General features: G+C 33.9%; 1 long non-coding RNA gene across 1 annotated transcript; it reads right to left on the bottom strand.

Moving 5' to 3' along the window:
- Nucleotides 1-5,469: 5,469 nt before the first annotated feature.
- On the bottom strand, nt 5,470-8,508 carry LOC110007696 (uncharacterized). The gene is made up of 3 exons (XR_002281769.2): nt 8,250-8,508; nt 6,246-6,306; nt 5,470-6,152 (listed from the first exon to the last, which is right to left on the bottom strand). It is a non-coding gene; the product is annotated as an uncharacterized LOC110007696 (long non-coding RNA).
- Nucleotides 8,509-22,622: the final 14,114 nt, after the last annotated feature.

Consider the following 22,622-nt stretch of genomic DNA (forward strand, 5'->3'; position numbering starts at 1 on the left):
AATTTACAATAGCTTTCTATACTTTTAGTCATGAAAACTTGATATTTGAAGAGTCTCAAAGCAAGAGTATAGTACGTGTATACTAGCTTGCTTACTCCATGATCTTGAGTAGTTTCAACTTGATTTTTTGATGTTATTTTTTTGGAATTTTTTACTGCAAATATATAACTGATGAGATGTTTATTTCATCATAAGAAATAGTCCATTGAGTTCCCTTTTTAATGTTGAAAGTTCGTGTAGTCCTTTATGGACCACGTAGTGTAGTTTCACCATAACTTATTTATTTTGTATAGTATCTCTATCAAACTTTGAAAGGCCATTTTTATACATGTCTCTCTCATGATTTAATCTCCATTAAGGAAAATGAATGTGATCATTTTCTTCCTATTGGATTGATCTCCTTGTGTTATTATTATCACTCGTGCCTTAGACAATGGGACAAAATTAAGTCTTCAAAAGGCTCTTTCGTGGCCCGGGCACAAGGGGTTCGAACTATGGTTTTTCCATGTATGTTTGCATGTTAATTTGATGTATTTACAGTTATTAAATGGATTCATGAATGATTAAGTTGAGTATGTTGTATGAATATTGAGATTGTTTTTTTTTTTCATCTTGCGGTATGAGCTTTAATGCTATACATTAATGTTTATGCAAATTGAAATTTTATTGAATTATTATGATCAAGTGTATGATGTGTACGAGATATTATGATATATGATGAGGATGAAGAATGAAGATGAAATTATCATATAATTTTTATATAATAAGGAATTGATAGTGCAAGTCATGCAATATGTTGTAGAGATGTACAATGTGAATCTTTAAATATTGTATTCATTTTAATTGTGCTTTTTAGTAAGAGATTTGTAAGGGACCTATTAGGGATGAATTTTATTATTCAAATGTGTATAAATTATGTTTGTAGGCTGGAATATATGTATTATGGTTTTGTATCGAGATATTCATGCATTTAAACCCTTGAGTTTTTATACAATGGAAATTGTTTTTAAAAGATTGCATTTCTAGCCCATTGATCTTTTACCACCAACAAACAGTTTCAGGCCGGCTACCAGACACCCCTGACTAGGCGCAGTTGTGACCAGGGTTCACACCCCAAAGAGGACACCTCGCCAAAAGAGGTACCCTGCTTGTCAAAGCTAACCTTGTATAGCAGCACACACGCCCACCAAGGTTTCCTTGGCTGTCTGTCCAAAACATTGTCTTAGATGTGGATCTCCATCAGAAGATGTAGCCTCAGAAGTGGATCTCCACTAGAAGGTTCAAACAAAAAATCTGACTGATTGGGAAGAAATCTTGAGCAAGGCCCCCGACTGCCAGACAAGCCCAAATTCTGACTGACGCTATAATCCCTTAAGCTAGGCCCCTAGCTGTTGAAACTAAAAATATGAGTTGCTGAAGTGGATTTACAAGCCCTTAAGCAAGGCTCCCACTAGCAGCTCAAAGTCCCTACTACCCCAAAGCCTCAACGGATATGGGTCTACAAGCCCTTAAGCAAGGCCTTGGTCACCTCTCTGGGAAGCAGCTTCACATGATTTCCCCTTTGACGATCGTGTGATCCGGTGACTAGGAATAAAAAGAAAGCCGTAGGATCAGTTTTGATTCTGAATATTGTCCTTCTCGCTTCTCTCGAAGAACAGCATTTGGCGGGGCAAGTTGTTGAAGGGTATTTTCAGATACTTGTCATCCTTGATACAAATAAGGAGAGAGAAATTTGCGACCTAACCCCACAGGTGCCAAAATGCTTGTGGACTACGAAAGTAGTAGGTAAATAAGCCCCAATTCAGAGAATAATTTTTTATAATCCCAGAATGGCCTGAAAGTGATTAAAAATGTGGCTAAGGGTCTCTTAAGGATACCTACTAAGTTTCGTCACGATCTGACAAAATTAAGGCGGATCAGACGCCAAAACAGTTTTCAAAATTCTGCCTCTAACGCTAAAAAAAAACCTTGTAACTACAGCCCTATCATCGGAGCTTCAAATAACCACCAGACCACTGCCATTTAATTCAGAACATATGAAAACCCCTGGGTACTAAGTTTCGGGTCATTCGGTCGCTTCTGAACCAATCTGTAGCCAACTTATCCAAAATTGTGTACGTTGCTCACTATTCTTTTGCACCCTCAGCGAACCAATTTCCATATATGGAAACAGTGTTTTTCAATTTCGGGCTGAACTTTCCATGGTCATATCTCCTTCACCTCGAGTCGGAATGAACCCAAATTTTGGGAGGATGTTCTTCTCGTCAGACCAAACAATTTGAAATGTGGCACGGCCGATGATATGCCCTGAGCCAAGAGAAATCCTAAAGAGAAGATCGCCATGAAAACCCAAAAGTTGCAGGATTTTTCAAGAGAGAGGTCCCTTCTATTGAACAGCCACATCACGACACCTGCAATCGAATCGGCATGAAATCAAGCTCATTACAACCATAAGGCCAGGGGCTTCATCCAGACCAAACCTTATGTGTAATGAATGCTCAGATGGACAGTATTTCAAGGACAAAGAGAGGCAACTTCTGGCCACTGGAATCCCATTTCCGGCCAAAATTTCTCAATTGAGAAAGTGATCATCCGAGCATCAAGTCAAGTCATTCTTGTTGCAAAACGATCATGACGACTTACTCGTCAATCTACAGCAAAGAAATCGAGCAAAACAATCAAGAAAAGAGCAAGATCTTGAATCTAAGATCACATGTTTTCCACAATCTTGCCGTCTCGAGTTAGCAGCTCAAACCTCAATCAATGGCTCAAGATCTATATCAGAACACCTCACCGAGTTTAACAAGATTCCAATGTTATTTTGGTTGGCAGGACGTTGGAAAAACCCCATACGAGCCACCAAAAATCACAAGAAGCTTCATGGCCATTTTTGGACTAATCTGGAATTTCTAAAATTGTGGGTAAGGAGCAAAGTCGTCATTTTTCCCCTAATTTTGATATAAGTTTTAATTCATTGTAGTCTCATTTTTCATCAATTAGGTAAATTTTGGGGCATCCACCCATGTTTTGGATGACCCCCTATATATACACGTCGTGTAATAGCCTGAGGCCCCTTCTTTTGGGCTGAATAAAAAAATCTTTGGCCACTGTTCATTACACTTGCTCTCACCCTTAGGGCCTGTTTGATAACTAGAAGCAATAACATGAACTGGAAATTGGAAGTTACTGAAGAACTATAAATTAGTAGTTCCTGAAGAAGTTTGTGGTTTCTGTGTTTGATAACATCCCTAGGAAGTTAAGAAGTTCCTGGTTTCTGTGTTTGACAACCTCCTAGGAAGTTAAGAAGTTCCTAGTTTCTATATTTGATAACCTCCCTAGGAAGTTAAAGAAAAATTAGGTATTTGTATTGGATTAAGTAATAGGCAAGATGTAAATGTTAAAATTGAGACATATTGTCCCTTAAAATGTTATCTATTAAGGCATTTGTGATGCATGTCAAGCAACATTCACAATTCATGCATCCATATATAACCATGTACAAAACCAGCCCATTCAACAATATCCTATATTAGTTTAACACAAATATACTACAAGATAATAAAGGGGCCAAATAACTTCTAGCGACTTAGGTAGGACTCCCACAACTGCATCGTCATGGCATCTCGCATACTAACACCATCATCATGATCACCTTGCCCTTGAGTCAATTGCGTGAAACCATCATGTCCGTCAATTACTGGTTCACTCTCAACCCTCTTTTAAAAATGCAGCTCTCTTCTACTATCAGCTCCTCGTGTCATCATGATGTAGTTGTGCAATATTGCACATGCAACAACTACATCAACCTGTGTTCGTAAAGGATACTGCATTTGATTCCTGAGTACAGGAAATCTGGCCTTCTAAAGCCCAAATGTCCTCTGCACTACATTTCTAAGCGTCGAATGCCACTTGTTGAATAACTCTTTGTGATTTTGAGGAGCTCATGGGCCTGATGTAAATTCGTTTAGATGGTAACGGACACTTCGATATAGTCCTATGAAATCACGCATAGTAGGATAGCCACCATCTACAAGGTAGTATTTTCCTATTCTATGTTTGTACAATGAGTATATTATAAAGCCTGATATTACCCTACCAAATATTGTACAAACCAAAGTAACGAAAAATAATGTAATGGAGTTACCCACAGGCACTGCAAGCCTACTGCGTCCATTACTAATTGCATCATATAAGACTTTAGAATCTGATGCGGATCCTTCCCAACCTGCAAGTACATAATGGAAGAGCATGTCGAACCAATCACAATCATAACATTCTGGCTTAGAAAACCTTTTCTGTTTCGAAAACGATTATGCAATCGAGTACGAACTTGAGCAGGGATATGAGTCTCATCAATAGCTCCAACACAATCCTATTAAGACAAACAAATCACCATTACTTATATATTAGTATGATGTGGATGTGAGAAGAACAATATGGAATATCTAACACTCACATACCTTGAACTATGGGTAAAAGCGTAGTGTATCTATCACCAGCAAAGTGGGCAAGTGTTTTATTGCTTCGTGGTTGTAGGAACTAGGGTTCCAATTCTAAGATTACTTTTAAAGCTTTATTGAAGAAGTAACTTATGGTTTGCCCTGAATGTTGGAACCATTCCTAAACCACCCTATTCTGCTGATTCTGTGTGATAGTGCTTAAAAATATGGCTACTTTTTCATCAATTGCCAAATATATAGTATAAGTAATGTTTGTCCTCTCCTTTAACAAATTACATAAACTGATAAAAGCAATTTTTTCCATGCGTAACTTGTCGAAGCACTTATGAGGGTGCCCTGGCAGCAAGTATTGGACATAATTGGCCCCAATAAAAATTGAAGTATGAACATGCCCCCTCCTCATTTGGGTAGTGCTATACCAATATGTGCAACACATAACATTCCCACCAACCGACACCGTCGGGAATCCATAATTACAAATGAAAGAAACCATCCACAACAATAAAGCAAACGATGAAGCAATATTTGACATTAAAATGAAAAAAGCTATCCATATACAAATGAAAGAAGCCATCTCTTTCATCATCCATAAAGCAAACCATCATGCAAATGAAAGAAACCATAATCCATACAGCAAACCATGAAGCAATCTTTGACATTAAAATGAAAGAAGTCATCCACATACAAATGAAAGAAGCTATCTCTTTCATCATCCATAAAGCAAACTATCATATAAATGAAAGAAACCATAATCCATAAAGCAAACCATGAAGCAATCTTTGACATTAAAATGAAAGAAGTCATCACATACAAATGAAAGAAGCCATCCCTTTCATCATCCATAAAGCAAAACTTCATGCAAATGAAATAAACCATAATCCATAAAGCAAACCATGAAGCAATCTTTGACATTAAAATGAAAGAAGTTATCTACATACAAATGAAAGAAACTATCTCTTTCACCATCCATAAAGCAAACCATCATACAAATGAAAGAAGTCATCATCTATAAAGCAAACCATGAAGCAATATTTGACATTAAAATGACATAAGCCATCCACATACAATTGAAAGAAGCAGTCTTTGATGTTAAAATTAAACATAGTCAATCAGAACTCTATTGGAGGTGTTTCATCTCTTCATCTAAGTAAGTCTTTTGTATCCTTGGATCCTCCAAGTTTTGTAACATCTCCGCCTTTATAGAATCTTTGAAGTCCTTGACGCTGTTAAAAGGACAGCATCACCTACTTCACCTGCTTTTCACATGCCTTCAGCAATTTTACAAGCATCTCTCCTAGCCTTGGACGGACCATCCACCACAGGAGTACTGTTGTTACCTGTAGTGTCACATGCCAGCATCTCAATGCTATGAGCCATCTTTGTCATGGCTAAAGTCATGGACTCAAAGTGGGCGATTTGCTTTGATCGGCGTTGTGCTCCTATCAGAGTATGGGACCGTCGTCTTTTTTATCCAGATAATACTAGCTCATCAGATGATGATGAGTTAGATTCATCCTAGACTTCTAATGGGGGGTTGTCAAAGAATGCATGGTTGGGCCTTTCTCGCTCAATTCTGATGCCACTGCCAATAGATTTTTACGTCCCATCTGTCGTTTCACCCTCATAGATTTTACTTAGCAGCGAATACTTGGGCAAAGTCTTGTTTTGGTATTTGTTTGTCCATTCATTCTCCTGCATATCAAAGACCATAAATTATAATTATCGATAATCGTATTGAAACATAGTCAACATTTTAAAAGTCTATGCAAAGGAGTAATTACATACCGTTAGGAAGTCATTCCAAACAGCAACCCCGGTGGTTACTATCCTCCTACTTCCATCCCATCTGAAATCAGAGACATTCTTAAGTTTTTTTATATCATTGTACATGTTCCTAAAGAACTTATGTTTGCTTTTCAACCTAGTTACATTGTTTCTTGACCTATATTTAATTGTCATGGCGTCTACCATATGTTTCCATGCACCTTTTCTAACCCCCCTGCCCCGTACCCCTAGTCTCCTTCTCCATTAGTTCAATAAAGTAATCATCTTCTGATTGTGTCCATTGGGAGCTTCTCTTGCCTCCCATATTCTCATTCGTCGCGCTTGATGATGTGTATGGGTACATCCTATTGAACACCACACATCCATTGCAAAGCAATTTCAAAAAACAAATAGCAAAGAAATTTCAATAAATACTTGGAACAAATGAAACCATTGAGTGAAGAAAATGAAAATATTGGTAATTCATGCATTTCTTCTTTGCATAAAAAGAAATAAACAAACCCACATCATAGTTGTGTATCATAGAAAAAATATATCAGATTTCATGAACCCACATCATAGCTGTATATCAAAGCAATTTGAAAAAAAAAATAACAAAGCAATTTCAATAAATACTTAGAACAAATGAAACCATTGAGTGAAGAAAATGAAAATGTGGGTAATTCATGCATTTCTTGTTTGCATAAAAAGAAATAAACAAACCTACAACATAGCTGTATATCATAGAAAAAATATATCAAATTTCATGAACCCACGCCATAGTTGTATATCAAAGCAATTTCAAAAAAAAATTAGCAAAGCAATTGCAATAAAATACTTGGAACAAATGAAACTATTGAGTGAAGAAAATGAAAATGTTGGTAATTCATGCATTTCTTGTTTGTATGAGTCACACTTGGTATCAAGCTGAGTCATCTTGGTATATGAACCTATAAGGTTTTATAAGATTCCATGTGCCTAAAAAAATTAACATAAAAGACCCATACTTGGCCAAGACCACCCAATCCAAATCAACTTCGTCAAGTTCAGAGTGAACTCAGACGATTTTTAACCCATTCTCTAGAATCTATACTAGCAGAGACATGAAAATTGGACCAAAACCTTAACAAACTCATAATATCAACATCAAAGGAAAATGAAAATCCAATGACGGGCAGGAAGCAAATAAAAAAAAACCAATACAACGTTCAACGAAGTCCATTACATGTTATCCACATTCAACCTCAACCCAATAGTGACAATTAAAACCACTTAAGAGATCTTGCAGGGATATAGATTGACATTAAATTTTGCATTATGAAGCACTCGCGAAAACTTATCCTCAATTTCACACTTTCAGTGTTGGACTCACGTTCATGAAATTTTGGGGATGACGAAATTCTTTAAACCAAATCAAACAAAAATACCTATAAATAGTTGCATGTAGAAATATTGATATGCACAAGGAAAAAGACACTATTCAATAAAATAAAAAAGGTTGTTGCTTGAGGGCAAAATTAGCTATTGAAAAATTATCCCAATATGAGAAATTATCTACTACTGAAAAAACAAAATTTACATGTAAATTTGAATCGAATGTTTTTAATTGAAAAAGCCCCAAAAAAAAACCCAATACGTGAAAAAGCCCCAAAAATCCCCAACAGAATCGCCAAAAAACCCCAACATAAAAAGCCCCAAAATAATAGTTACATATCAATATGGGAAAAATCCCCAAACAGAATCCCTGTGATAAACAGCCTAAATGCAAAGTTCAAGAAACACAGAGAGAGTGACACTCCTCTGTGATCTATAGATACCCAAAAAACCCGAGAAAATGAAAAAAAATAGATAAACAAGGGAGAAACAAGGGTTTTTATAGGATAGAATTGGGGTTCTAAGAGGTAGAATAAAGACAGAGATTAATAGCAAGGACAATAACACAGAGCTGATGAGCTCAAGAACAAATACAGAGATTTAACAAACATATACATCAATAACACAGAAAGAATAAAGTCAATACCATACCTTAATCAATAGCAAGAATCAGAGCTCAATGACAGCTGAGTAGACTCTAGCGAGGGCTGCATATGAAGAGAAGAGCCTGCCTGAGATAATGGCGTGCTGCGAACAGAGAGTTGGCTGAGGGCTGAGCGCGAAGAGAGGGATCGTGCTGCGAATAGGGCACTGGCTCAGGGCTGAACTCGAGGAGAGGGGTCATGCTGCAAAGAGAGGGTGCTCAATGGCGAAGATGGAGACATGGGAAGAGAGGGTGCTCAATGGCTATGGGAAGAAGGGACGAAGAGGGCTAGGGTTATCGGGGGTTGCATGAAGAAGTTTGGGGAGGTAAGTCCGAAACCAACTTCCTATTTTAAGCTTTGGATTTTTTTACACGCGAGAGTACGAACATAAACAGTATAGTAGAGTTCCCATTTAAAGTCTTCTTTTTCCATCAAACACGATAACTTGTACAGTAATGGGGAAGTTCTTTCTTCCGCTTCTAACTTATGTTATCAAACACACCCTTAGAGAGGAGGAGAGAGAAAACTTTTCCGTTTGAGCCACTTTGGGACTGTAATTGTCGTACCCAACCAAAAGCCAATTCAGGTAATTTCTCTCTCCTCCATCTAACTCTTCTTTCTCTATATTCTTTTTCTTTTCCCTCTTCTGACTTCTCTCTTTCGCGAGCGGCAATTTGAGCCCTTTCTCAAAACGGTGGGATCAATCGTCTCCCTTTCTTTTTTTCTCTCTCCTCTTCTTTTTCCATCTCCTCTCTTTTTTCACTCTCTTTTTCTCTCTCTCCTCAGCCATTGTCTCCATCACTCCTCTCCTTACCCCTTTCTCTCACCTGCACCAGGCGGCGACCTAAGTTGCCACCCCACTCTCGTCCTTCCTCACCTTCTCTCCCTCTCTCTCTCCTTGCATCCAAATGGCGGCTTAAGCCGCCACTCCCCTACATTTCCTCTTTCACCTTCCCTTCCTCTCTTTCCTTGCATCTAATGGGCGGCTTAAGCCGCCACTCCTTCACCCGACGGCTTAAGCCGCCACTCCCCTTCTCACCCTTCGTTCACCTCCCACTCGCTCTCTAAAACCCCAATAACGAGCCCTCTCTCTCTCTTCTTTTGATTTACCCCTTTGTATTTTATTTTATTTTTTTTACCTCTTTTATTTTATTTCACTTTACTTCATTTTATTTTATTTCTTTTACCTCTTTTATTTCATTTCACTTTACCTCATTCTATTTTATTTTATTTCTTTTACTTGTTTTATTTTATTTTACTTTACTTCATTTAATTTTGTTTCTTTTATTTCTTTTATTGTATTTTACTTTACTTCATTTTATTTTATTTCTTTTACCTCTTTATTTTACTTTACTTTACTTTATTTTATTTTATTTCTCTTACTTATTTTATTTTATTTTATTTTTCTTCATCCTTCTTTCTTTTCTTTTTTTGGTGAGTACTTCATCCTATTTTTATTTTATTTATTTTACTTCTTTTATTTTATTTTATTTTATTTTCCTTCATTCTATTTTATCTTATTTCTTTTCCCTCTTTTATTCTATTTTATTTTACTTCATTTTATATGGTTTTATTTTAATTCCATTTTCCTCTATCTTACCCCTTCCACTTTATTTCATTTTATTTTATTTTATTTCATCCCCTTCACTTCATTTTCATTTCATTCCATTTCATTTTATTTTATTTTCTACAAGTCAGGGTCTTCAGACCCGCTTGTTTGGACATCTTATGTGTGTACGTGTGTTCAGGAACGCAGAGAACGAGTCAGGGGAGTTGAAGCTGAACCGGCCTCAAGCCTAGGGGGCTTTCTTTGTGATCTAAAAGGGCACCGAGGCAAGCAGCTCGAGCGTATCATGGACCCACGTGAGGTAAGTCCCATCTCACGACCATAATTCCTCTCTCACCAGTTGGTACCCTGCCCACGTCCTCTTCACGCGGTTTCCGAGAGAGCAATCTCCGGTCTCAAGCTCATCATGATCTTGTGATCGGCCCCAAGGTCATCCAGATTTGGGGGCAAGATCGAGGCACCTAACCACACACAAAAAGCACTTCTCATGTAACCGTCTTTCTAAGATTTCTCTTCGTTAGGTCATCGACTTCGAGCGTGGCATATGTCAAAATATTCCTCTTGATGAGGAGACCAATATACTAAAATTTAAGCTCTATCCTCCTTGTGGTCGATGAGATATGAGCATTACTAGATTATCCCATTTTTGGGTGAGTGCATCATTTTGTTTACTATTTTTGGTAACTGATTTTGTTTCCCATATCTGAAAAGTAAACAACATGTTTGAGCTGAAATTTGCAAGTTAATGGTTTTTGGGCCTTCTGAAGCCGTTAGCAGTGGTCGGGTGATCATCTGAGATCACCCTCATGGAGTTTTAGCTATGATGTAGCTTGTATACGTTAGAGCATAGCACCTCAAATTGAATCCCTACCTAATCCCTCGTGCCTTTGTCTGATTGAGGCGAAACTTGGGGAAGGACTTTGGGATGTCAAAGCCCACACTTGCACACCTTTTGGGACCAAAATTAGGTTTATTCCATGCGGGTGGCGTATTTGGTACCTATGTGGCATGGTTGCAATCGCCTCCTCTTTTATGCGCATGGGAAAGAAGTGCGTCAAAAATACAAGACAACAGCCCAAACCAAGATATTTTCTTCCTTTCTCTCTCTAAGAAAGTCTCTTGATGTTGTAAGAGAGAATAGATCCTTCATAGTCTCATACTAGTCCATTAATGGTGATCAAAAGCTCAAAACTCAAGCCATGGATGATCTAGTCTTCAAGCTTTGAATAATTGAGTAAGGTGTTTCAATTTTCATGTATATGTTTTTTTTTTTTTTTTTTTTTGTATATAGTCAATTTTTGTATATAGTCAATTTCAACAACATTCCTTTCCCTTTTGATGATTAGATCTTAGCCTTCTTGATTCATTATAAAACTCAATTGATTCATGTTGTTTAAGGCTTCATCCATGCACAACTTGTGGTAGTTTTTCATGAACTTTCCCTTTTGATTTTTCTAATATTTTTTGTTGATATTTCTTTGAGTTTTTAAATTTATATCAGTCACTAATATCACATAATAGTCATCTTAAATTGTTGATTTTATATAGAGAGACTATGTCGAACTTTCATAACCCCCTTTGTGAAGAAATTTGAGCCAGCTTGTGTGTTTTGAAGTGCAAGATCTCTCCCATGAAATTCTCACTTGTTTAGATCTTTGGATCTCTGCAAATCCTTTACATTTGAAGATGATGAAATTGCCTAAATTTGTAAGATGCCATCATGTGGCACTCATTGGCAAATAGCTAGGACCCAAGGCCATAAATCGGGTAGCCAAGAGCTCCGATTGGCTTTAAATGGTCTTAATCCAATTTACACTTGACCATATATATGTTTCTGTAATAGAGATCATGTTGTACTAAGTTTTATGAGTTAATTGATATATTATTTAGCTATATAAGTTTGAATGGTGCTGATTTTTTAAATGTATACTATACATATGTAGTTTGATTATCTTCTTTTGTAACTTATTTTATTCATGTGCAAGGGATCACACTTGAGTTGAATCCTCTCAATTGAGTGTATTTAGAAGTCAATAGCTCACTGATATCACAGTGACCTTGCTGTAATTTGTTTTTTCAAATTGTAATTGCAAGTGTATTATAATATTTTCAATTTTTATTGGAATGTTTTCAACTACATTGTAGTCCAATTCCAATATATTAGTTTTTATACACTCACATCCGTCCAATTCCAATATATTAGTTTTTATACACTCGCATCCTCACCGCTCTCCATAGTTTAGTATCAAAAAATTGGCACATATTTTTCACCATGCATCTTCGTCTTTTCTCCTCTCTCTTGCTGAATTAAATCAGTCCCCTAATTGGTATTAAAGTGCGCATTGGAAGTTGCTTTATGCTTCTCGATTATTGAGTGCAATACTCTTCAAATCCTTATGCTATCAAAGTGGAAATCAGGTATGGGGTATGACAAGTCTTGAGGAGATAATCCTAGGCAAATTGCATGAATTTTGTCTTCTCATGACTTATGTCCCTTAGGGACGCATTTTTGGAAGTGTTTGTATAATTGAGATAGCATTCTGAGTCATTGTATGTGTAGAAATATTTGATAAAATTTTACAAGAAATTGTATAAGGTTGAATTTTTCAAGCATACACATTGTCTTGTATGTACGCAAGCTCAAGGTGTCAAAATGAAGCGAAATGATTATGGAAATGTAATAAAGAGATGTTTTTTATATTTGTTTTTCTTCTTGTAGTTGAGTTGGAAGGCTAGTTTTATCAGTGATAATTGTATATACTTTTGAAGAAAAGTATATGTAATTGAGGTGTATACTTGTCTCTTTACGAAAATTTTAAGAGTTGTACCTAAGAGACTGGTATCTATACCGACATATGATGTCAGGACCTTATCATCTTTCATTTATGATGCTTGAAGTATGGCTTTCAAATATTCTAGGACAGTTTGATTTTAGGGCACATTTGGTTTATGCATAATTATTTTGTCAGGAAAAATATTTATATACGTAAACACTTTGCTTGAAAACTTTGAGAAACTTTCTTTTCACCATGTTTTTTAACACGTTTAAAAAACACTATATGATGAATTACATATGTTTAGTAACTTGTTGGGTATTTAAATATGGACACGATTTTTATGCGGCCAGCTTGCATATTGTAGAAATTCAAGCTTGGCAATAAATATATTTTTTAAATATAATTTGATCTTAATTTTTAGAGAATATATAATTTTTAACATGAAGATCATGAATATGAAAAAAATTAAAATTCAAAACTATAAATAATAATTATATTTAAAAAAACATTTGGACTGTTAGTTACAATTGCTTTTAGATAGACCACCTATTTGCATCCACCTTTAAGATGGATGTTTTATACCTCTAGACCTCATATTGTAGAAATGCGGTCCATCCCGCACGAAACAATTGTCTTCTAAATATATTTTGTAAATATATTAAATATATACACAAATATTATTAATTAAATTCTATTTAAATATTATTTAATATTAAATATAATACCTTAAATGATCTATATTGTATTGTAAGTATCTATTACATATATAAAATACATTAAATAATAAAATATATTATATATTATATAATAGAATATATGTTAAATAAAATATATATTTATATATTATATAATAGAATATATATTAAATAAAATATCTATTATATAAATATTATTTTTATATTAAATATAAAATATTATATAATATATATTGTATTGTAAATAGGAAGCGGTTAGCATGCGGCCAAACAAGCACATGTAGAAATGCAAGCTTCTTACTAAATATATTTTTTTAATATAATTTGATCCTAATTTTTAGATAATATATGATCTTTAACATGGAGATCATGAATACAAATAAATAAATAAATTTTGAACACTAGAAATAATAATTATATTAAGAAAATATTTGGATCGTTAGTTACAATTGTTTTTAGATCGACCACCTATTTGCATCCATCTTTAAGATGGATGCTTTATACCTTTGGACTACATATTGTACAAATGCGATCCAACCCGCATGAAACAATTGTTCGTGTAAATATTTATTACATAAATAAAAGGGTGCGGTTTGTATAGAGCCTAGGCTCTAAACAATCAAACTAGAGCCTACCTTCAAATACTATCGAGAAATGTGGTTTCATTATTGGAAATATTTATGATAGCCTTAAAATATATTTTTATTTTTAGTTATAAAGTTTAAAACTTAAAAAATAATATAGATCGACAGATCTATGAAAACTTGAAAATCTTGAAAATTGACGGTCCAAAAATGCGTTACAAAATACACTATTTTCAAAACTTAAAATCTATTTTTTTCTCATGTTCATGCATCTTGATATCAAGATGATCAATTTGAGGGCATTTGGGCATCAAAACAACTTCATTAGTGAAATTTTTTAGGTAGGCTCTAATTTGATTGTTTCGAGCCACGGCTCTCTATAAACTTTTTCCTAAATAAAATACATTATATAATGAAATATGTTATATATTAGACAATAAAATAAATATTATATAAATATATTATATTGCAATATATGTAATATAATAAACATATATGTGTTATATATAGTGTTAATATTATATTATACTAATAATAAATAAGAAAATATATATTATATAAATATATTATATTACATGAATATATATATTATATTATATTATAATACAATGCAAATATTGGATATTATTTTTAATATAAACTATATATATATAGTGTTAATATTATATTATACTAATAACACTAATATTATGTATTATACCATAATAATATATTACACTAATATATATTATATAATATTAGATAGTATAATATAATACAAAATAATATATTGATTATATAAAATTGTATTTATATATTGTGCATTAAATATTATTGATATATTATATTACATAAATATATATTATATTATATTATACTATAATGTAAACATTGTATATTATATATAATATAACAAACATATATTATATGCAGTGTTAATATTATATTATACTAATATTATGTGTTATATTATTATATTATATTATAGAAACATATATTATCTAGCTAAATAAGATAGTATAGTATAAAATAATATATTATATCATAATATTATATTACATTGATATATATTATCTAATGTTATATAATAAAATATAGTATAAAATCATATATTACTTATATAAAATGTTACTTATATATTGTGTATTAAATATTATTTAAATATAATTTGTATATTAAATATATTATTCAATATATAAATAAAATATTGCATTATAAATCATATTGTAAATAGTAAATAGTGAGTCCGCGAGTGAAAATAAAAGCACACGGAACGTTTTCCCACCTCAAGAGGTGAGGTTTTGCTTTATTATGAATTAGACCATTTCATTATAAAATGATTTACTATAGGATTTATTTGTATATGCATTACGCACCAAGCAAACTAAAAGCAATGTTCATGTGAAAATATTTTCAGAAAAATAAAGTGATCAACACACGAGCTCACATAGCTTGATAACGGCCCTTCTTTTCAAACTATTAACATTCATTAGTCTCCAATCTCTTGGGTGTGTTTCATCCTCGAATGTTGGTCCAATAATAAATCCAAAACAATATGAAAGAGTGAAACTTTGTGGGATGTGTGCTTCTAAATCAAGAGAGAGCAGAAAACTTAGAATTTCAACATGACATGAAAAGTTACACTCTTCCTCGGTGGAGTTGCCAAAATTCGTTTCTTAGATGTGTACTAAAGAAAATTTGAGAAAAGATATGACTCCAAAGACATAGACCAAAGAATGCACACAAAACAATGACTCAGTGTTTTGAAACATGACTGGGCCAAAGTACACGGAATTTGGCCGAAGCGAGTTTCTTGGCCAAGTCCGAGTAACTCGCTCAAGTCATGCTAAATTTTTTTTAAAAAAAAGGACAAAAACAGATAATAAATGTAATAATCTATCTTACTTTAGCATTAGTCTCTAAGTGACATATTGGTTGGCTCATCCAGCTTTTGTATATTGTTCTCTATGAGTTCGTAGGTTCAATTCTATGAACTCATAGGCTTGATTCCCATGAACCCCTTATTTAAAACAAAAAAAAAATCTCTTTAACCTTAAAAAGAAGGGCAAGCTTTTTATGCTTCCCCTACAGCATAAAACTCATATACTTCCCCTTATCCAACCCTCCATATTGAATGGAGGGCTAAGATTGCCCCAATCACAATGTCACGTCTCTGCACTATTTTATTTTGAGTAAGGATCCTATAAGACCCTCCCATACCCATGTGTGTAGGACCCCAAATGATCACCATTAAATTTGGCACATATCGTTAGAAAAGTTATCACATGGGTATGAGACTTGACTTTTCTTGAGATCTGTGTCAAATTTAATGGTGATCATTTAGGGTCCTACACACATGGGTGTGGGAGGATCTCACAAGGTCATTTCTCTTTTATTTTTAAATGTTTTTTCTACACACTATTTTTATACTAATTTTGGATGTTCAATCTTCTATTAAACTCGCACTAGCGAAAACAATTTATATATATTTTTCAATAAAATAAAATAACCAAAATACCTCTGAAAGTTTCAAAGGTATTTTGGTCATTATATTTTATCGAATATTTATTTTTAATATTTTTTATAGGTGCGCCCCAATGAGAAGATGGCACAAAACAAATTTTATATTCATACAATTTGCATAAAAATAACTAAAAATAAAATACTTTGAGACATCAAATCTAAGATCAAACTGAGTGGATCTCTTGATCAAAATTGGACGAGTAGATGGTGGAGAAAGCATAGATCTTCTATGCTGTAAGATCTATGTTGTAGGGGAAGCATAAAAACCTTTCCCTAAAAAGAAAGAAAGTGTTAACCTTGGGGAAATCGAACCCCAACCACTTTAAAAAGCGTAAGTATATGCTATCCAATATATGGAAGCTTAATCAAGCTCCATCTCTGAGATTAGCTTGAAATTCGTGTTGAAACTCTCTCTCTCTAGGATCGTCCAAAAAGTATCTCTTACATGTGGAATCACCAATATTTAGCAAGATTGCTTGTCGAGATCTTCTAATTTATGAAATATTTCCTTTTGCAAAACACTTGGATGTCCGATCAACGGAATTACCATTCTTTATTCCTAAATATCCCAGGATTTGTCGTTTAAAAGGTCACTTTGTCGAGTTCACCATAAAAGGGGAGTGCACTCAGAAATAGCATCTAAAAACCACCAATTCAATATCTTTTTAGCAAATTTATAGCCTTGTAATGGAGTTATCTTGATTGCCTATCAAAAGGTCGATCTAATGGCTTTTTATTTCTCCAAAAATATTTGTATTTATCTCAAAATATCTAAAGTGCCCGGCTCAATTGGTTATCATTTGAGGATTTACAACGCTACAACCTAAGCTCAATTCCAACCACAGGTAGGGGCCCTCTCCCCGCTTACCCAAAAACAAGAAAAAACTATTCAAAAAGACCAACAACTCTACCGCGAGACAAGTTCTTATGGCAGTCGACTGGCATATCACATCCATTCTTCACCCTGTCTTATAAGATCTTGCGGGCATGTTTTTCGAAGCCCAATTCATGCCTTTCACCATGTTTGGGCCTGTTTAAACCACTTGGTCAAGTTCACCGTGAGAGGGACGTATGTGCTCCGTTAGCCTCGCGATGAAGTTGGCAATCACCAACAAATGCTGTTCAATCAACATAAAACTTACTCGACATACCAATCACAATAAGAGGCTCGCCTCAAAATTTGAGGTCATTTAGATCTCAACCGGATCCCAATTCAAGTTCACTGCAAGAGGCGTCATGCCCTCCTTCTGGGCTTGCAGTGAACCTCGCGGGTTCTTGAGGAATGGTTAGTCATACCATTAATGGGGCTTGTACCAGTTTTAATTCACTTTGTGGAGTTAACCGGGTGGACTTACGCACTTTAGACCTCACTTCCAAATTTAAACCCATTTGGACACCATTAGGTCTAAATTGTCAAGTTCAGAGCTTCATAGCATTGTAGCTTCACAATGAACACAACTAATCCCTTATTCTAGTACCCAAATCTTCTGAGTTTTTATTTACATCCTTATTTTGTCCTTCCAAGGGCTTTTTCAACTTTTTGAAACATTTGGAACCTTTATCATGGATTTTCAAGCTGAAGATTATAGTATCATTTCTCAAAACATTTGGAACCTTTATCATGGATTATCAAGCTGAAGACTATAATATCGGTTCTCACACTGCCTGTAGGTGTCATAATACCTCTCTCTCTCTCTCTTAAACTCCATGTTATATACATAAGAGCATGTTTGGTTTGGTTCGTATGAAAATGATTTCTTAGAAATTATTTTCTTAGAAAATTACTAATTTCTCGGGTTTGGTTCATAACAAAAGTAAGAAATATTTTTACTTTTAAAATTAATTTCTATAAAAAGTATCCAAAATCTAAGAAATTGGAATCATACATATGTAGGTATGATTCTAATTTCTATGAAAATAATCGTGGGTGGGGGGCTGCCATTGGACCGGGCTGGCCCAAGACCTGGCACAGCCCAAAAATACTTTCGCTCGGCCCGATAAGGCCCGGTCAAAAAATGTACCCGAAAAGCCTGTCCCGCCTGAATATGTAATATTAAAGCCCAGCCCGTGACCAATTAAGAAAATTTGAGACATTTTATTGTAGAAAATTTAAAAAATATTCGGTCTTTAGAGAGAGAAAGAGAGATTGGATTTTTAGAGAGAGAATGGGTTTCTAGAGAAAGAATGGGTTTTCAAGGAGAGAATATATTTTTAGACAAAATAAAAGCCATTGATTTCTAGAGAGAAAAAGAGAGCTTGGGTTCCTAAAGAAAACTAGAAATTGGATTTTTAGAGAGAGAAAGAAGATTAGGTTTTTTGAGAGAGAAAGAGGGATTGGGTAGAGAAAAAGAGAGATTGGGTTTCTAGATAGAGAAAATGGATTTTTAGAGAGAGAAAGAGAGAATGGATTTCTAGATAAAAAATAGGTTTTAGAGAGAGCAAGAGAGATTGAGTTTCTAGAGAGAGAACGTGTTTTTAGAAGGAGAGATTGGATTTCTTGAGAGAAAATAAATTTTTAGAGAGAGACGGGTTTCAAAAGAGAGAAAATAGGTTTTAGAGAGACAAAGAGAGATTGGATTTCTCGAGAGAGAATGAATTTTTAGAGAGAGAGATTGGGTTTTTAGAGAGAGAATATGTTTTTTGAAAGAGAAATAGATATTGGATTTTTAGCAAGAGAATGCGTTTTTAAGAGAGAAAGAGATATCGGGTTTCTAGAGAAAACGAAGTTTTAGAAAGAGAGAGATTGGGTTGTTAGTGAGAGTGGGTTTTTAGAGAGAGAAAAAGATATTTATTTTTTAGAGAGAGAAAGAGATCAAGTTTTAGAGAGAATATGGGTTTTTAGAGAAAAAAAGAGAGATTGAATTTTTAGAGAGAGAATGGGTTTTTAGGGAGAAAGAGATATTTGGTTTTAGAGAGGGGAAAATAGGGGTTTAGAGAGAGAAAGAGATAATGGATTTCTAAAAAGAGAGATTGGTTTCTAAAGAGAGTGAGTGAATAGGTTTTCAAAAAGAGAAAGAGTGATGGTTTAGATGATGGATTTTTAGAGAGAGAGAGATAGATTGGGTTTCTAGACAGAGAGGATAGATTAGACAATTGATTTTAGAGACAAAGAGATAATGGGATTTTAGAAAAAGAGAAAGAGATATTTGGTTTCTAGATAGAGAATGGGTTTTTGATGGTGATCTAGTTTTTAGAGAGAGAAAATGGGTTTTAGAGAGAGAGAGAATGGATTTTTAGAGAGAAAGAGAGATTGGATTTCTAGAGCAAGAGATTGGGTTTTTTGAAAGAGAAAGATTGAGATCTAGAGTGAGAGACAACGGGTTTTTAGGGCAATAAAGAGATTGGGATTTTATAGAGAGATAATGGGTTTTTAGAGAGAAAAAGAGAATAGTTTTTTTAGAAAGAGAAAGAAAGATTGAATTTCTAGAAAGAGATTCGGTTTTTAGAGAGAGAAAGAGGGAATGAGTTTTCAAAGAAAAAAGAGATATTGGATTTCTAGAGAGAGAGAATGAGCCTTTAGAGAGAAAAAGAGATATTGGGTTTCTAGAGAGAGAATGTGTTTCAGAGAGAGAAAGAGAGGTTGGATTTTTAGAGAGAATGGGTTTTTAGAGAGAGAAAGTGAGATTGGGTTTTTAGAGAGAAAGTAAGAGAATAAGTTTTTAGAAAGAGAGAGAGATTTCCTTTCTAGAGGGAGAATGGGTTTTTAGAGAGAGAATGAATTTGAGAGAAAGAGTGATAGGATTTTTAGCAAGATTAGGTTTCTTAGTAATCATGTGGGTAATTTTTAAGATATCGTATTCATTAGGGATTTAAGAGTGCCTTCTTAATAATATCTGTAATAATAATTAAGGGAAAGTTTTTCATGTTCTCCCTACAACATAGAAGTTCTATCCTCCCTTTTATCTAACCGTCCATTTTTTAATGAAACGCTAAGATTGCCCCAATCACAATGTCACGTATTTACACTATTTTATTTTTAATTTTTTTTTCTATAAACTATTTTGACATCAAACTTTGGACGTCGATTTTTCTATTAAACTTGCACTAACGAAAAATATATAAAAAAAGTTTCAATAAAATAAAATGACCAAAATACCCTTGAAATTTTCAAAGGGTAATTTGATCATTATTTTTTTAAAAAAAATTATTGTTAATATTTTTAATAGGTGCACCCCAATGAGAAGATGGCATGTACCAAATTTCATATGCAGAAAAATTGTATTAAAAAAACTAAAAATCAAATACTTTAAGACGTCGAATCTAAGATCAAACGGTGAGTGGCTCTCTTAATAAAAAAATGGACGGCTGGATGGTAGGGGGAGGATAGAACTTCTATGTTGTAGTGGGAACATAGAAAGCTTTCCCAATAATTAAAAGTTAAAAATAGTTTACATTCCAGATTCTAGAATGGTAGATTCCCAAATAGTTTACGAAACGAAAGAAAACAATTTCATATGAAATCTAACATTATCACCAAACTTGAGAAAAAAAACAGCATGTGAAATCTAATTATAAGAAAACTATTTTCTAAGAAATTAATTTACTTCAAGAAAACTATTTCACACGAACCAAACGTGACCTAAGGGATGTATTTAGCTTAAAGCGTAGTCTTTAAATTGGAAAGCAAAGCTGCATTTCGAAACCCCACTCAAAATGAGGTTTAGCGTCGAAAACCCATGTGATGGCCGGGAAATTTATTTCGACCCCTTATTGTGAAATTTGAAGCTCTAGAAATGGAGTCGATCCAGTGTATCTCGAGACAATTAAAAATTAACCGTTCAAATAAAGTTGGATCTTTTGGATATATATATATATATATATATCAAATACTACAAAAAGCTTATACATGAAAATGAACATTTGTCCGGTAGTATTTCAATTTTCATTTATTTTTTTTACCAATCGAAATGACCAAAATACCCCCATAAATTTATGGGGGTATTTTGATCAATTTATATTTTGCGAATTATTTTTTCATATTTTTATTAGGTGTACCTCACTAATACGTACACACGCTCCAAATTTCAAGTAATTTGGATTTGTAGAAAAAAAAAAAATAGAAATACTATCGAATAACTGTGACCATTCGATGAAGTTTACACAGTGATGAGAGTAGGCGAAATCACTGTTCATTTTTGCCTATAGGCGTTGGGAAGAGTTTTCCTCTATATATATATATATATATATATATATATATATATATATAACCCTATATGAGAAATGCTACAGTGTTTTGCCTCTCACGGAAATGCAATGTCTGTGACAGTTTTGCCTAAAAACCTCCATGGGCCTACGGGAGCTGTAGCAATCCCCCTATATATTTTTGTCTCAAATTTATTTGAAAAAAATCCTATCATGGACTTGCTATTTTCGTGACGGACCGCCACGGACATGCTAAGTCCATGATGGGCTTTAATCCACGCTTTTCGAAAAAATCATTAAAATTAGAGTCCACCTTCATATAGTGTCGAGAAGTATAGTTTCAATACTGGAAAGATAACCTTAAATTATATTTTCATCTTTAGTTAATAAAATTTAAAGCTTCAAAAATACTGTAGATCGAGAAGATCTATGAAAACTTGAGTAAGTTAAAAATTGATGGTTCAAAATGCCTTACGAGACGCACTATTTCCAAAACTTGAAATCCATTTTTTTCTCAAGTCCATGCATCTTGATATCAAGATGATCAATTTTAGGATATTTGGGCATCAAAACAATCTCTTCTAGTGATATTTTTGAGATAAGCTCTAATTTGATTGTTTAGAGCCTAGACTCTATATAAACGTTTCCATATATATATATATGGAAACACTATGCAACGCCTATAGGCAAAAATGAACAATGATTTTTTCTACCTCCATCATCGTCCAAAGTTCATCACGCGATCACGATTGTCCGGTAGTGTTTTATTTTTTATTTTTTTCTACAATTCGAAATGACTTGAAATTTAGAGTGTGTATTCATCAAAAATAGAAAAATATTTGAAAAATATAAAAACATATTTTACATGAAAAACTTGACCAAAATACCCCCGAAACATTTCAAGAGTATTTTGGTCAATTTTGGTTTCGCAGATAATTTGTTTTATAGTTTTATTAGATGCGCCTCAATAAGATGTACATACTCTCCAAATTTCAGGTCATTCCAATTTGTAGAAAACAAATGAAAAATAAAATTCTACTAGACAATCGTGATTGCACGATGAAATTTGGACGGTGATAAGTAGGCGAAATCACTATTCATTTTCACCTATAG

This window comes from Amborella trichopoda, chromosome 9 (assembly GCF_054954075.1).
Source record: "Amborella trichopoda isolate Santa Cruz 75 chromosome 9, AtrichopodaSantaCruz75HAP2 v2.0, whole genome shotgun sequence".
NCBI lineage: Eukaryota > Viridiplantae > Streptophyta > Magnoliopsida > Amborellales > Amborellaceae > Amborella > Amborella trichopoda.